General features: G+C 41.7%; 2 long non-coding RNA genes across 2 annotated transcripts; both read left to right on the forward strand.

Annotated features, from left to right (window-relative positions):
- The first annotated feature begins 988 nt into the window (after positions 1-988).
- LOC112956796 lies at positions 989-4939 on the forward strand. The gene is made up of 2 exons (XR_003251105.1): positions 989-1200; positions 4908-4939. It is a non-coding gene; the product is annotated as an uncharacterized LOC112956796 (long non-coding RNA).
- A 99-nt stretch (positions 4940-5038) lies between these two features.
- Positions 5039-13224, forward strand: LOC112956795. Its single transcript, XR_003251104.1, has 4 exons — positions 5039-5159; positions 6774-6911; positions 12440-12578; positions 12731-13224. It is a non-coding gene; the product is annotated as an uncharacterized LOC112956795 (long non-coding RNA).
- The last annotated feature ends 620 nt before the right edge of the window (positions 13225-13844 follow it).

Here is a 13844-nt window from a genome sequence, read left to right on the forward strand (position 1 = left end):
CTGCTCAGCATGGCATTGGGAAACCCTTTAAAATCTGTGTGTGTTAGTAGTAGCTGGGGACGAGCAGCTCCCAGCCATGGCTCTTCCCGGCTCCCACTGCCCGGCGGCTGTGCCGGGGCCCGGATAAACGCGCACGGGAGCGGCTCGGAGGACCGAGCGGGCGCGATGCCTCCCTCCCTGGCCCGGGATGAGCGGGAGGCAGCGGGCAGGGCCGGCGCGGCCGGGCACCAGGCAGCGCGGCCGGGCGCCGCACTCGCGCGCGGCCCGTTACGTAACCGGGGACTCCCGCGAGGGGGTCGCTTTAACTGGAGCCGCCACACGGAGCCGGCGGCCGCCGCCGAGCGGGCGGCCGAGCAGGCGGCGGCGGTTGGCGGCCGCGGCTCCTCACAAAATGGCGGCGCCCATGGAAGCGGCAGCCCCATTTTGTGCCCGGCAGAGCCTGTCAACAAAACGCCGACTTGGCCGCGGCGGAGGGAACAGAAGGCGGCGGCTCTCGCTCGCGTTACGGAGCGCAAGAGGGAGGAGAGCGCGGGATTTTCACCGCCCTCCCGCCGCCGACAGGAGACTTTCCAGAGCGCGCGGGGGGAGGGAGGAGGGAGGTGACGGCGGGACGCGGGCAGCGGGCGAGGCGGAGGCTGCGCGGGGGAGGGGACGCGGCGGCAGCGCCAGGCGGCGCCGGCGGCGGCTCCCTGCGCCCCGCACCGCTCGCCCCGCTCGGCGGCGGGAGGAAGAGCAGGAGGGAGCGGCCGCCTGGAGCCGCCGCCGGCGGGCGGAACGGAGCGGACGCCGGGCGCGCCCGTGCCGAGCGGCTCGGCGCCCCATGGCGGTTGGTGTCGTTGCGCTGCGCGCCGGGCGAGCGAGGCGCCCCTGGGGCTGCTGCTGCAGCCCGCGACGCTGCCCGCGGCCAGGTACCAACGGCCGCGGCCAGGTACCAACGGCCGCGGCCAGGTACCAACGGCCGCGCGGGGCTCCCGCCGCCCCGCGGTCGGGTACTAACGGCCGCGGCTTCGCCCTCGGCGGGCCCGGCGCCCCGGCCGCGAGGCCGGGCTCTCTGTCAAGCGTGCGGTGGTTTTATGGCGAAGAGGGGTATAGGAACGGCTAGTGAACTAAGAATTCTTTTTTTTTTCCCTTTTTTCCCCATTTTTCAGCCTCTGTCAGCATGCTTTTGACTTCTAAATAAAGGCGACTTCTAAATTTAAGGTAAAAGTGAAAATTACAATCTTTGCATACCGAAATTGCCGTGATAATAAAGTGTTATGGAATATCTCTTCTTTCTGCATGTTAACGGAATGTCTCTTCCTATTGCATGTTAACCGGTCATGGGAAATGTAGGTTAAAAAGCATGGGGGAAAAAAATCTTGCTGTAAAAAAAAAAATATGTTATTGATCTCTGTATAGTCCCTGTAATTGCCGATTGAATTCATTTTAAATGTAAAATAAAACCTGTTTGACTACAAGTTGTTTATATAGTTAATGTATGTGATGAATTTTGTTGTGTAAATGTTATGTGTGGAGTCAGCATTCCTGCAGACAGTGCACATGCAGTAATTGAATTGCCACTATTTGGTGCTTTTAAAAAAGCATAACCGTGTGAAATTCATTTTCTTTCCTAATAGCTGTATTCCTCTATTGTTGTTTCATTTTTTTTCCTCGTAAATCTTTAGTATTATTTGTATATTTACTACCTATTTGTGCAGCTGCTGCTATCCAGAGAGCAGGCCACGGTTGCTCTTGTCAGTGTGCTACTACCTTTGGTTCTGCTTTCTTACAGAGGAAATATTCCTGCCTATTTCAATTTTCATTCTGCTTGTTCCTCTTGGCTTGTGGCAACGTTACATTTTGATCAGAGCAACTAGGATCCCTAGCTGAATGTGGCTGACATTGAATAGCAAGCAGTAAATTCTTGGAAACTGCAGTAGGTGTTATTTTGTGTATGTGTGTTTTGGAAAATGCATTCTTTTAAATGAGCTAGAGAAGAACGTAAATGCACTTTTTTGTTTCCCTTAAGAATGCAAATAGTAGTATATGATTTAGGGATAATCTGAAAATAAACAGCAGAATTACAGGAAGAGCATTTGCTAGAGAAGCAGCAGCCAGCAACCTAGTGGTGAGTTCTGGTGACAGTCATCTGAACCTTTTTTAACAACAAATGTTAAAAGCGTTGGAGTTAACTGCATATTTTGGGCTAGAGGCTTCACTGTTTGCACAGCTTGCTGTGACAAATGTACTGTTTAACAAGGGGCGTTTACTCGGCGAGTTATTACCTCTACTCACTGAATAATAACTGAAATTCTTTTTTTGCTTTTCAATGTGCTAGTTGTTTTTAAAGAGGCTGTCACTTGGCATAGATGATGAGTGGCTGATCATCGATTCTACAGTATTTAATAATAAATTAAAGGTCTTGCATGTGAAAACAAATGACAGTACAGTAAGGGTGGCAAAGCAAAGGTGCACTTGCACCCTTGTACAAAATTTGCCCTGCAATTAGTGGAACTTATTACCATTGCAGGCTTGTTATACATAATCTCTTTTAAAAAAATTCAAGTGCATTTATATTGAAAATAACAGGCTTTTTAAGATGATGATTTAATGACTTGTGACATTTTCCTCCTAAATTGTTTTGTGTTGTCTGTCTTCCTTATTTTAACTTAATTTCTATTATTACTACTCAGGAATTAAAAACAGGTGGAAAGATAGACTACATAAACAGGCTCATAAATATCTAAGTAGACTGATTAAATGATTTCTTAAGTGTTACATGTGACTATCGTAGTTTTATTGTATTTTTCCAATACAGTTGTTTTTTGTGGGGTTGGGTTGTTCTTTTTACACAAAAAAATCGAGCTGTTCCATCAAGGAATGTTATGATCATCTAGGCTGTAAGTTAAAAACACTTAAACTGGGAGCTTTTCAGTTCTGCCGTGAAGTGTGAAACACAAAGCAGGAAAACCCTAAATGCAGCTGAAGGAGAAGTAAAAATAAATACATAAATGCACTCCCCCTAGGTTTCAAAATTGCGCTGCTTTTGAAATCATAATTCTTTTGTAGGTCCTGACATATGAGTACTAAACACTCGGGCTTGATAGTACATCAGCAATAAGTTTAGAGCGACCATTAAAGTCATGTGTTTTCCTTGCATGTAATGAGGCCAAAAATACTTGTTTCATCTCCTAGGGTATCATACCTGTAACACAGGCCAGGGCCTGAATGGGGGAAAATAATTGCAAGCCCTAACAAGTATTGGTCTGGAGCACAGTGGAAGTAATGGACATCTTGATGGCAAACTGGTGCAACTTTTTGAAAGGAAAACATATTTGCACTCAATAAATAACCCGAGTGAAGCCTTGGTTTGTGATTACCTGAGAGCTTGTGTGATCTGGTGGATGTTGCACCTCCCCTGCCACTAGAGCTGTGCTTGTTCCCTGAAATAGAGCCCGGGTGATTCATGTTTCTGGTTGGATGTGTGAAAGTTTGATTGAAATGCAAAACTGAGAGGGTTCTTTTGAATGTTAAAAAGGAACTGTGCTCAGAAAGAGGGAAACTAGCAAGTTAAATTTGGCTCAAACTTTAAAAGCTTTTATAGAGTAAGAATGGCGGTATCACATTGGGAGGGGGTTGTCTGGTTACTTAAAGCAAAAACTATAAATCTGATAACTTCTTCATAATATTTTTTAAAAGTCTAAATGATAAAATCCCCCTACTAAGAATTCTCAGTATAGGATCATCTACCAGAAATATTTGCTCATTATGCAGCACTGCGTTGTCTTTGCTTTTTGTTTTGACCAATTTAAGTGGCAGCCAGAGGTAGCCAAACACAAGAGAAGTTTCTCTTAAGTGAACAGTTGCCGTAGTTAACTCTTTATATTGGGATACAAGAAAAGGGAATTCAAGCAGCTGTAAGCATGTGGACAGGTGATACCTATGACAAATTATGCATTTCAATATATTTTGCAAAACCATTTAAAAAGGTAAATAGTAATGAAAGTGCTGATTAAAGAACACTGTAAGTTGGGTGAAATCATCCAAGTTAATCAAGTATTTTAAAACAAGTAAAATGTATGACTACCCCCAGGTACACTTTCAAAGTAGAAAAAAATCTTGTTTAATTGTGGTTCTCAGTCTATCTTTTGATGTTTTCCTTATGGAATCTGCCTTGCAGACCCGGGATGAATGAACAACATGCCATTGAATGCTGTTCTGTTGCCTGGATTAAAGGAAATTCTCTCATTGTCAGATCAGCTGAAAGAGGAAAAAAGCTCAAATTTACTGCCTTGGTTAAGTGCTGATGAAACACCCAACATGAAAATTGGACTTAAAACATTGGTCTCATGTTTAACTGCAGTAGTATCTAACATAACTGAATAAAGCCAGTGAGAAACGTTTCTGAAACTTTGCATATAAAGAGCTATCAAATGTAGTTGAGTATCAGTTCCTGTTGCTTGCAGTAACATGATAGTATTTGAAGCTCTGAGAGGAACCTGTGAGTCTTTTCATGTCTAGGTACCATAAAAAAGCTTTTTAGGCTGAGCAGCTGCTATCTCTGAATTTTGAATCCTAACATCAGGTGTGTAGTGCAAGCAGGGGATAAACAAGGATGCTTAGGAAAAAGAAAAAAAGAAAAGAAGTAAGGTATGTATTATTTTGTATATATCTTCCATCACCTGTTGGTCTCGGGCCTTCAAGAGCTTGTACCAGGATCACTAGGATCACTCCGTGTGAGAGGCACTAATGCACTTGCCTGGGAGAATGTCAAATATGCCTGACTGAGATGTACTTAGTGCTCTTCAGAGGAGTGTGAACATAAAACCCCCGAAACTTTCCAACCCCAGAATATGAGAGCTAGCAGCGTTAAAATGCATTACATGGAAGAGTCTGTTCAGCTTTGTTCTTCTCTCACTTTTGCACAGAGTTGGGCAGCTTTGCAAGCCAGGGAAGGATTTCTGCTCGCTGCAAGATTCCCTCGCATGTATCCAAGAGCAGAACAGAAGCTGGAAGAATTTCTTCAGTCCTGGTGAAGAAGAAGAGGAGGAGGAAAGAAAATGCAGATCTAGGCAAGGGAATGAGGAAAAACTTTCTGATAAAGTTTTAAGTGGGCCAGACTCTCTAAGGGGCTCTCAACACTGTACCGGGTGACTTCTGCTTGAGCTACAACTCCGTAGGTACAGTTAATACACAATTCATACTTCCAGCTGCTGCTAATTCAGTAATATAGCAATGTGGTTATTCACACTTGATTTGTATTCTTAAGGCCTTCTTCCTAGTTCTGGATATTTTGTTTTAGATACAAATTTCCAGTGACCCAAGTCATGTGCTGCACAGGGACCTGTGTGTAGTATATGACCCAATGCAAACAGTAGTGCTAGGTACATTTTTTTTGGTATTCCAGATCTCGTGGTGAGGTCTCCCTGAACGAAACTTCTTCCTATGTCAGTTCATCTTTGATCAAGTTACTATAATGTTAGTTTACAAGGTCAGGATGGATTTTGTTTTTAATGCTGCAAGTTTAGCTAGGTTTATAAGACAATAAAAGTGAGGTAAGCCTGTCTGCGAATGAGCACCTTCGAATATTATGCTTGATCTGCTACCTGCATTTTAATAAGTCTGGGCTCATGCTTTGCTCTGCTTTAACTCAAAGAAAGGGAAATAAGGTGGGTCATAGTTTTTCCTTCAAGAGACTGCCAAGTTATTACAGAGCCCCCATTTCGTTCCTTTGGAATTAGCTGTGCTTAGCATGTATGGAAATGGAGCCGCATGTCCTTAATCCAGGTGTTTGTGTCACATTTGCAACAGTCCACAAAAGTTACAGCACATATTGGAAAATGCAAGTTTCATGCGTTGTTTAAACGATGTGCTAAGGAATCCTGTCCTTTGGCCCAAATATGCTAGTTAAGCTTTCAGAGAGGGCTTCTTCATTTTAAAATTTTGAGTACCTGTGGCTGAGGTCAAATTCATATCAGGACTGGTTTCTTTTATTTGCAGAAAAAAATCCATCTCCTAAATAACTTCATTTGTCAATAATCTCCCGAGTTTAAATGAAAATCCAATAGTCTCTATCTGCAGCCGAATATTAAAATTATATATAATTACATGCAAGCAGTATAAAAATACTGATATTGAAAATTTCAGTGCTCGTTACTTAACAGCTTTCCATGAGCTTGATGTCACACGTGTGTGTTATGAGACTCCCATTACGTGGTATCACACTGCCCCCTTCCCCCCAGCCACTGGATCCTTCCTGCAGTTTGAGCTGCCTCCTGCTCACTGAATTAGAGGAAGCAGAGGATGTGCCTCTATCTCATGATGCTAAACCTTGATCTGAGTACAGAACTTGTGCATTTCCTTACAGCTTTTCTAGAATAATCACTAGCAGAGCAGCTGAATGCTTCGCATGTATTAATGAGTTCTCAGCACTCTGAAATAGCGGCATTACCATCACTGTAAAACTGAGAAAGCTGAGGCACAGCAAGGCATTTGATACAAAAATAGCTTCTAACTTTGGGTGCTCTTCATTTAATTGGCTATAATGGAAATAATTTACAGGTTACTCAGTTCAGAAATGGAGGTGCTAGCCATAACTTCAGAGCCACGTTAAGTTAAGCCATGAGGTTCCTGTTTCACTTGTGCTTTTCTGCTGCTCTGGCTGCAATACTGGGGCTTTCCTATTGCAAGCCTATTGCGAAGCTCCCTTCCTTGAAATGCTTGAAGTGCCCAGAAGCAGCACTGGTGGAAGCAATATAAATACTCTAGATAAAGCTTGGTATTTCTCATTTTAGTGTCCAGAAGCTCAAATTTGGAATTTGGAGAATGAGAAGCACTTCCTTAGAGGACATCAGTTGGATATGAGAGACTTGCTGCTCGACGTAAATCCCTGAAAAACAAAAGAATGGACTCTGGGTATACATAAGCATTAGGTATACATATAACATTAATTTCCTTTAGCATCCATTCCAGCATCACTCATTCTTCCCCTCCCCAACAAGGTCTACATTTTACTCCCTTGGTGTGGGCATCCATCCTTCCCACATCTGGATGCCAGAAGAGGGAACAAGGAGAACAGAGGAGCCCCAACCTTAACTCTGGTCCTGGGCCCCACCGCTGCCTCAGATGGGACAGGACCTACCTGCAGCATTGCTAATGCCACCTATTAAAAAAAAAAAAGAGAGAAAAAAAATTAGCTTCTGATTCTTATAAATGAGTTTCTTTTCCTTCCCCTTTTTGCTCTGCATGTGCAGGATGGGATTCAAAAGCTTAATGCTTTGTCTTGATGTTCAGTAGGAGAACTGCCCAAAAGGCATATCCCTGATTCAAAGTCTATTCTCCCACTAAATTTTCAAATCCTAGCTTCAAAGTAAAGAAATCGGAGGCCCTTTCAAGTACATTAAGAAGGTTTTTTCTTGTACTTGAGTAAAAATGAGAGGTTTTCTTTTTCTTCCAGTTTCAATTCTTAGATTTACCTGATCACTTCTGGTTGAAAGTTTCTTTTGAAACATCAGCTTGAGGCAGACATCTGGCCTGGAAAACGTCACGCCAAATAGTTGAAAGTTCAGACAAACATCTTTAGTTGCTTCTTGTAATAAGGTGTCTTTAAAACAAAAGTACTATGAAAGTTCAGTCTGGAAATATCTTTTAGTAGCCGTTTTGTTGCATTTGAATTTATAGCCACAACATTTAGAGTATACAACCTGCAGTGTGATTGCAACATACCTGGAAGCTGTGCTGACGTACAGGAATTCAGCTGTCCTGGGCTTCTCCCTGTTGATTTGTCTTCTGCAATTTCCAGAGCCCTCTTTCCATTACTACCCTGAAGCAGACACACATTGCAATTTTGGAGTGATTTAGGATCATCCCAACATAATGTCCTGACTAATTGCTCAGGAGAACACAGCTGTATGTATAGTCAGGACATAAAGGGGATATAACAAGTGCTGTACCTGTAATCAAAGTAGTGAAAATATTGACTTTTGTGGCGACTTCTTCAAACAGGTTTAGGGCTGCAAGGGACCAAAGCAACTGTGTGGAGTTAGGTGGATTTAATGGGCCAGCTGAACCTGTGTGAACCCTTTGCTACGTCACATTCCCTGCTGCCTACGGTGTTGCTCTTGGAGAAGAGATCCGCAAAGCAGGGGATGAGGTGTTTGGGGGTGGAACTGTCCTCGGTTCAGCTGTGGTCACAGCATCTCAGTCCAGAGCACCCAGAACAGTTTGGTTTACTAACCTGATGTCCCAGAAAAACTCCCGAATTACTGTTTAGTTCAATATTCTCTGCTCAGGAGGCTCTGGTGGTTTCACAGCAAAGAAAGGCTTTGTGTAGGAAGTGCTACCTGCTGTCTCCTTTTTGCTGTTTTTTTAATTGTTTAATTTAAAGGAAGGTGGATGAGCATAATATTAAGAGGATTTTGTCCTCACTGTGGTGCTACTGACTTTAGGTAGGTGTGAAAGCCACAGAAGAGCTTCACACAGCAGTGTGCTTTATTTGTCCTTATCTTGTTTCCACCTCATTCTCAGGAAATATCCAATATGTGTCTTGCAGCAGTGTAGTTGGGGCCCCTTCCCCTGCCAAGGGCTACCCTGTGGTCGCAAGGCTCTTGTTATGTACAAATGAAAACAGGGCTGAAGGGGAGGGAAAGTTTTCCCGTTCTTTTTTATATGGTCTTCATAAACGCAGTTACTATGAAATTAAAAGTTTTATGGCATAAAGCTAATAACATTGTTCTATAAAAATTCTCTGTTAAGTATTCCAGTGGGTATTGAGAAGTTGCTACTGGGAAGGCTCACCAAAGGGCTACTTTTTGGTGCTATTTGGCCGGGGGAGGCCGCAGAAATGAGGACTTCCCTGTTGGTTTGGGCTGGTGTCAGTGACAAGGTGTGTGAAGCACCCAGCGGTGCTGGCCACGCTGTCCTGCATCGCTGCAGATGTTCAGCGCCAGCTGGAGGGAAACAGGCAGTCTGCAAGCAAGCGCTGGAGGCAGCTTTGTTATTCCTCAAGAAAATTTCAAAGAAGGTGAGAGGATGTGAAGTTTGCAATTTTTTGAAGGAAAAAAAATGCCATTTTTTTTCCTGGCCTTTTAGGTAGTTCAAGAAATGTTTCCCTGACAAAAAAACATTTAATGGTACATGATGCCTCCTAAAAATGTGCCCTGCATACTTCAAGGTCACAACTTGCCATGCCAATGTTTCTATTCAGGTGTCCTGAACATAAGTTGTCCTGGCTGTTTAAGGAGGTTCTTCAGCGTTACAGTGGCCAAAGGGACAACTTAAATACTGCTCACAGGCTATTAGGAACACATACAAAAAACAGCAAAAGCAAAGCCACCAGTAACAAAACTTATTTTAGTTTAATTTAGTATTGCTTCGATAAAACCTTAAAGAGGGGGTAGCAACACACACTACAAGCTTCAAAAAACACAGCACTGTAACGCGCCAGTGAAGTTACTGCCAGTTTTTTCTCTGACATTGAGAAAGGCGGCAGCAAACAGGCAGGTACAGGTGCCTGGGTGTGACAAGAGCCCAGGGCACCGCAGAGCAGCTATCTTGGGTGGCACATTTTGAGTGCAAACTATCAAATGTGGCACCGCGCAGGCCTGGCCCGGCGCGCCGCTGCCCTCCACGTATCAGCACGGGAACAGGAGCTCTTGGAGTCGCAGCTCCGGTAGCTTTTCCCTGGACCTGAGCTCACGTCTGCGTGGGAGGCTGTTGGAGTGGGAGTCCTCCACTCAAGGGTAGTGCTCGGAAAAGGGTCATCTCAAAACCGGAGCCCTGGGATTCTGTGTAATGTCTTGTGGATGATAAAAGCAGTCAGGACTCAAGCACTGAGAAATAATAGGTGTCTGTCGTGCTCGGCTCTCGTTCACTGGGCAAAGCTGTTGCCAGTTCACAAATCCAAGGAAGCGGATAAAGATACTCCCAGAAAAACTAGTTGGATCTATATTCTACAATAGTGTTGCCATTTTTTTTTTTAAGGTTTAGATATTCTAAAATACTTGTATTCTGACTTCTTTAAAAAGGACTTTTCAGACTTTTATGTGGGATGGAAGAAAGAAGTGTCTTGTTAATGCTGAAATGCAGATTTCTTTCTTAATATATTTGGATGTAGACTTAAATGTAAAATACACAGTAAACATTTATAGCGTTTGAACATACATGCGAACATCCTAATCAGGCTCATTATATTCCTTGAAGCATCATTTATGCAGGAAAGGGTGTGTGGAGGAGAGATGGGGGAATTGTAAGGAGCTCATACTTAAATTTTGCCCTCACATTTTAGTCACTTCTTAAAAGCGCACTTCAGCTTCAGTGCAACTTACTAGTGACGGGCATGGTGTTATATAATTTAAAAACACTTTATCATTTTGCAGTAGTTATTTAACTTACAGACATGAACAATAAATACAGTTTTGTTGTTTGAATTTCTGCCCGTCTAATTGTAATGAAAGCAGAAATGGGAGCTGTGCAAACATTAAAGTATAAAAACAGAGCCAGCAATTTATACAATCCACTGCAATGACATTTTGTTAAACACAGACTAGCTGCCATAGGGAGTAGCTTTTGAATTGTCTCTGCCAAATTATTTATTAACTTAAGGTTCAGCTTACCCCACCTTCATCCTCTTCTTCCTTCATGTTGGCATTAGCATTCCTGCAGCTCCACCACAACCTTAAGCAACCAATCCAGCTGAAAATTTAAAGGGCAAAAAAGTTTTATTTTAAATAAAATTGTTACCTAATGAGATTGACTGTCAGAAGGGCAGTGTCAGCGCCGGAGAGGGTAGAAAAGAGCCGTGTGGGGAAGGCAGGACTCCTCCTTTTAGTGCCAGATCAAACTGAACACAGAACCACAGAACCATGGCCAGCGTGTCAGCCTGTATCTGCAACCAGCTCTCGTGCTCCGGAGCACTTAGAGCACGGCATGAGCTGCACATGTCCAGATCTGCAGTATCTGAGCCTGGGTCACTGCCTATCTCTGTGGTCACAGGTCTGTGTCCCTCCTAGAAACATCACTTCTTTTAAAATGAAACAGCTGATTTATAGATTTTTGAATAAATGAATTCTACCCTTTTTCTACTTTTAAAGTTTTGCTTTTAAAAATCTAGTGACTGAGAAGCAGCCCAGAGTTTCTCATTCCAGAGAAGAGAACTAGTCAAGGCACACATTTCTCACCACATATAATGTGAATCCATTTAGCTGCTTGGCAGCATGAACTACAGTTTCTGAGACTGAGGGTGAATAAAAAAGCTCCAAAGTCTTCAGTGAAATTACCCATAGCTATATCATCTGTGAATACAAATAAGAAACTTTTAACATCACACCGTTAAGAAATGAGGGCCTCAATTTACTTAATTACAACTGCAATTGCAAAATTGTGACCTCACATTTGCAATACCAGTAGCATTGATTTGATGTGAAGTTTCTTTCTAGATTTCTTAGTATTTCCATACCATTCAGGTTGTATTTTCTATTGGTGTGTTCATCTGTGGTGGGGTTTTTTTTTTTCTGTTTTTTTTCACTCTTCTGTCTGTAGGAATGAAGAAGTCAGACTTCTAAAGGAAAAAGACAGCAGCTTGGGAATTCAAACTTTATCACCATATTAGAAAGGTGAAAAGAAAAGTATGTCTTGCAGTCTGTTCTATAGGGTGAGTCTTTGTGCTGCTGGATTTGGAAAGAGTTGGAGCATAGCTGTGTGGTTGTGTAACCAAATGGTGTAGCCAAAGCTGAATTTGTCTTAATGCTCTGTATGTAGTTAATCTCAAGTACATATGTCTTTTGGACACTTTAGTGTTTTTCCTGGTTCAGTTAACTTTTTATCTACTTTTTTTTTTTTTTTTTTTTAATTTTTCCATTATTTCCCCCTCAACATTCTTTCACTTCATGTTCTTGTTTAGGGGGAACTCTTGTAGTTCCATTTTCCTTTTCTTTTTTGCCTTCCATGGAAGCCTCAACTTCTCCTGTGCTCAAGGCCATCTCCAAGGCAAATACTTTATTCGTTTTCCACTTTGGAAAGCTCTACATTCAGATAACAACCACCAGCCCTTTTGGACACACTGCTTAGGAAGTTCAAGAAGGCTGAAATCAAGGCAATTAGGTGCTTCTACTGTTTCCATCCTTGTGGCTATTTAAAAGGAAAAGAGGAAAAAGAGGTTTGGGTCTTCTATTAGGTTTTCTCTTTTTTTTTTTTTAACTCCAGTTCAGTTTGCTGAGTTGCAAAAACAGGCATTTTAAAGAGGATGCACCTGGTAGAATGGTTAACTGTGCTTTTTATTTCTTTTTCAGGACAGTTGAGGTACAACTGTCCTGTGCTATTTGCAACAAAACAGAAATAGAAAACTAACTTTCTTTTTAATGCAGCATGTCCCTGTGGGATGGACATACACTATACAGAAAGTAGGTCGAAAAAGCATTTTGTCTATGAAGACCTACCTTTTTATGTTTTCCTTCTCTTTCAGCCTCTTTCAACCACAGAATGTCGCACTGCCATTGAAGACCTAACATGTTCAAGTCTCTAGTCCTCTGGGTTGGAGAGAGGTTGAGCCTAAAGAGAAGCTACCATGTTTGCTGGATATGTTAAAAGATTGGGATTCGGAAGTAAGTTTTTCTCCTCAGTCATTAAGAATGACAAGAAAGGAATGTGGGACATCTATATGTAATTACAGACATATATATGTCCATATACATTTCTATTTTTCTATAAATTTTCTATGCATGAGTTTTAACATATACCTATACTCTTCAAACAGATGAGAGACTCTTTCCAGAGACCTGAATCTTGAAAAAATACTGCTTTCAATGAACATATTCTTCAGTGTAGAACTTTACTTACCACAATAAGAAATTATAAAAGAAAAAATCTTTATTATGTGAGCTAGAGGGCTGCATATGGGAAGTCAAGAATGGAAATAAAAAAAAAAAAGAAAACAAAAAGACTTATTTATCTCTCTTTTAAACAGCAAAATTTCCAGATTTTAGCTACAAAGTTCATAGTCTTCCAGCACAGCTGCTGAACTTTTCTAGGAATAGAAAACACTATATAAATAACTTTGTATTATAACTTAATTTTTCTGTCATTCAACTTCAGTTTCCACCTAAAACAGCTCCCAGTTCAGCATTTCATGTAAAATCAAATAAGTCAGATTCTTCAGAATTGCTGTGGCTGACCTGGAAGAAATATATCATGTTTTTCTCTACAGTGTAATCAGTGATGTCTCAGAAGCTCACATCCTTTTACATTTTTTATTTCACTTAAAATGGTAAAAATACATTCAATTCTCTTATCTCAAAGAATTTTTTAAACTTTTTTTTTCTGTTTACAATTCTAAACAATATCAGAAACAGCTGAATTGTGTATATCATGCTCTTTTTTTCATGTATGTTACTTCCCTATTCATGCTGAACCTCCCAGTTTGTATCCATGATACAAACACTTCTCTTTACAGACTGTATTTGTTATATATGGAACATATGATGTGCAATACAATATGATGTTCTGATTGTGGGATCTAAGTGTTACTGCATTTTATTTATTTATTTATTTGTTTTGAATTTACAACTAAGTTTAGTGATTAAATGAACCTTGAAGGAAATTATAGTACCTGGGCTTAAAGTGATTAAAGAGTTTAAGGAGAAAAAAATGATTTTTAGAATGGCCTTTTTCATGAACCTAGCTGTGTTTTCAGTGGCAGGGCCATAAGGAGACCACATTCTTACTTTTTGCTTCAAGTCCCAAATCTGATATCCTTTAACATTCACAGTGTTAAATTTGTCAATGAAGAGAGTGAAAGCATCATGCACTTGAAAAGCAACCCAGTGTCTGAAGGAATAGGAGTTGTAGTTTGAAGGAAAAGGAAAATCTGA

This window comes from Nothoprocta perdicaria, unplaced genomic scaffold (genome assembly GCF_003342845.1).
Source record: "Nothoprocta perdicaria isolate Ctin4 unplaced genomic scaffold, notPer1 scaffold_67, whole genome shotgun sequence".
Taxonomy (NCBI): Eukaryota; Metazoa; Chordata; class Aves; order Tinamiformes; family Tinamidae; genus Nothoprocta; species Nothoprocta perdicaria.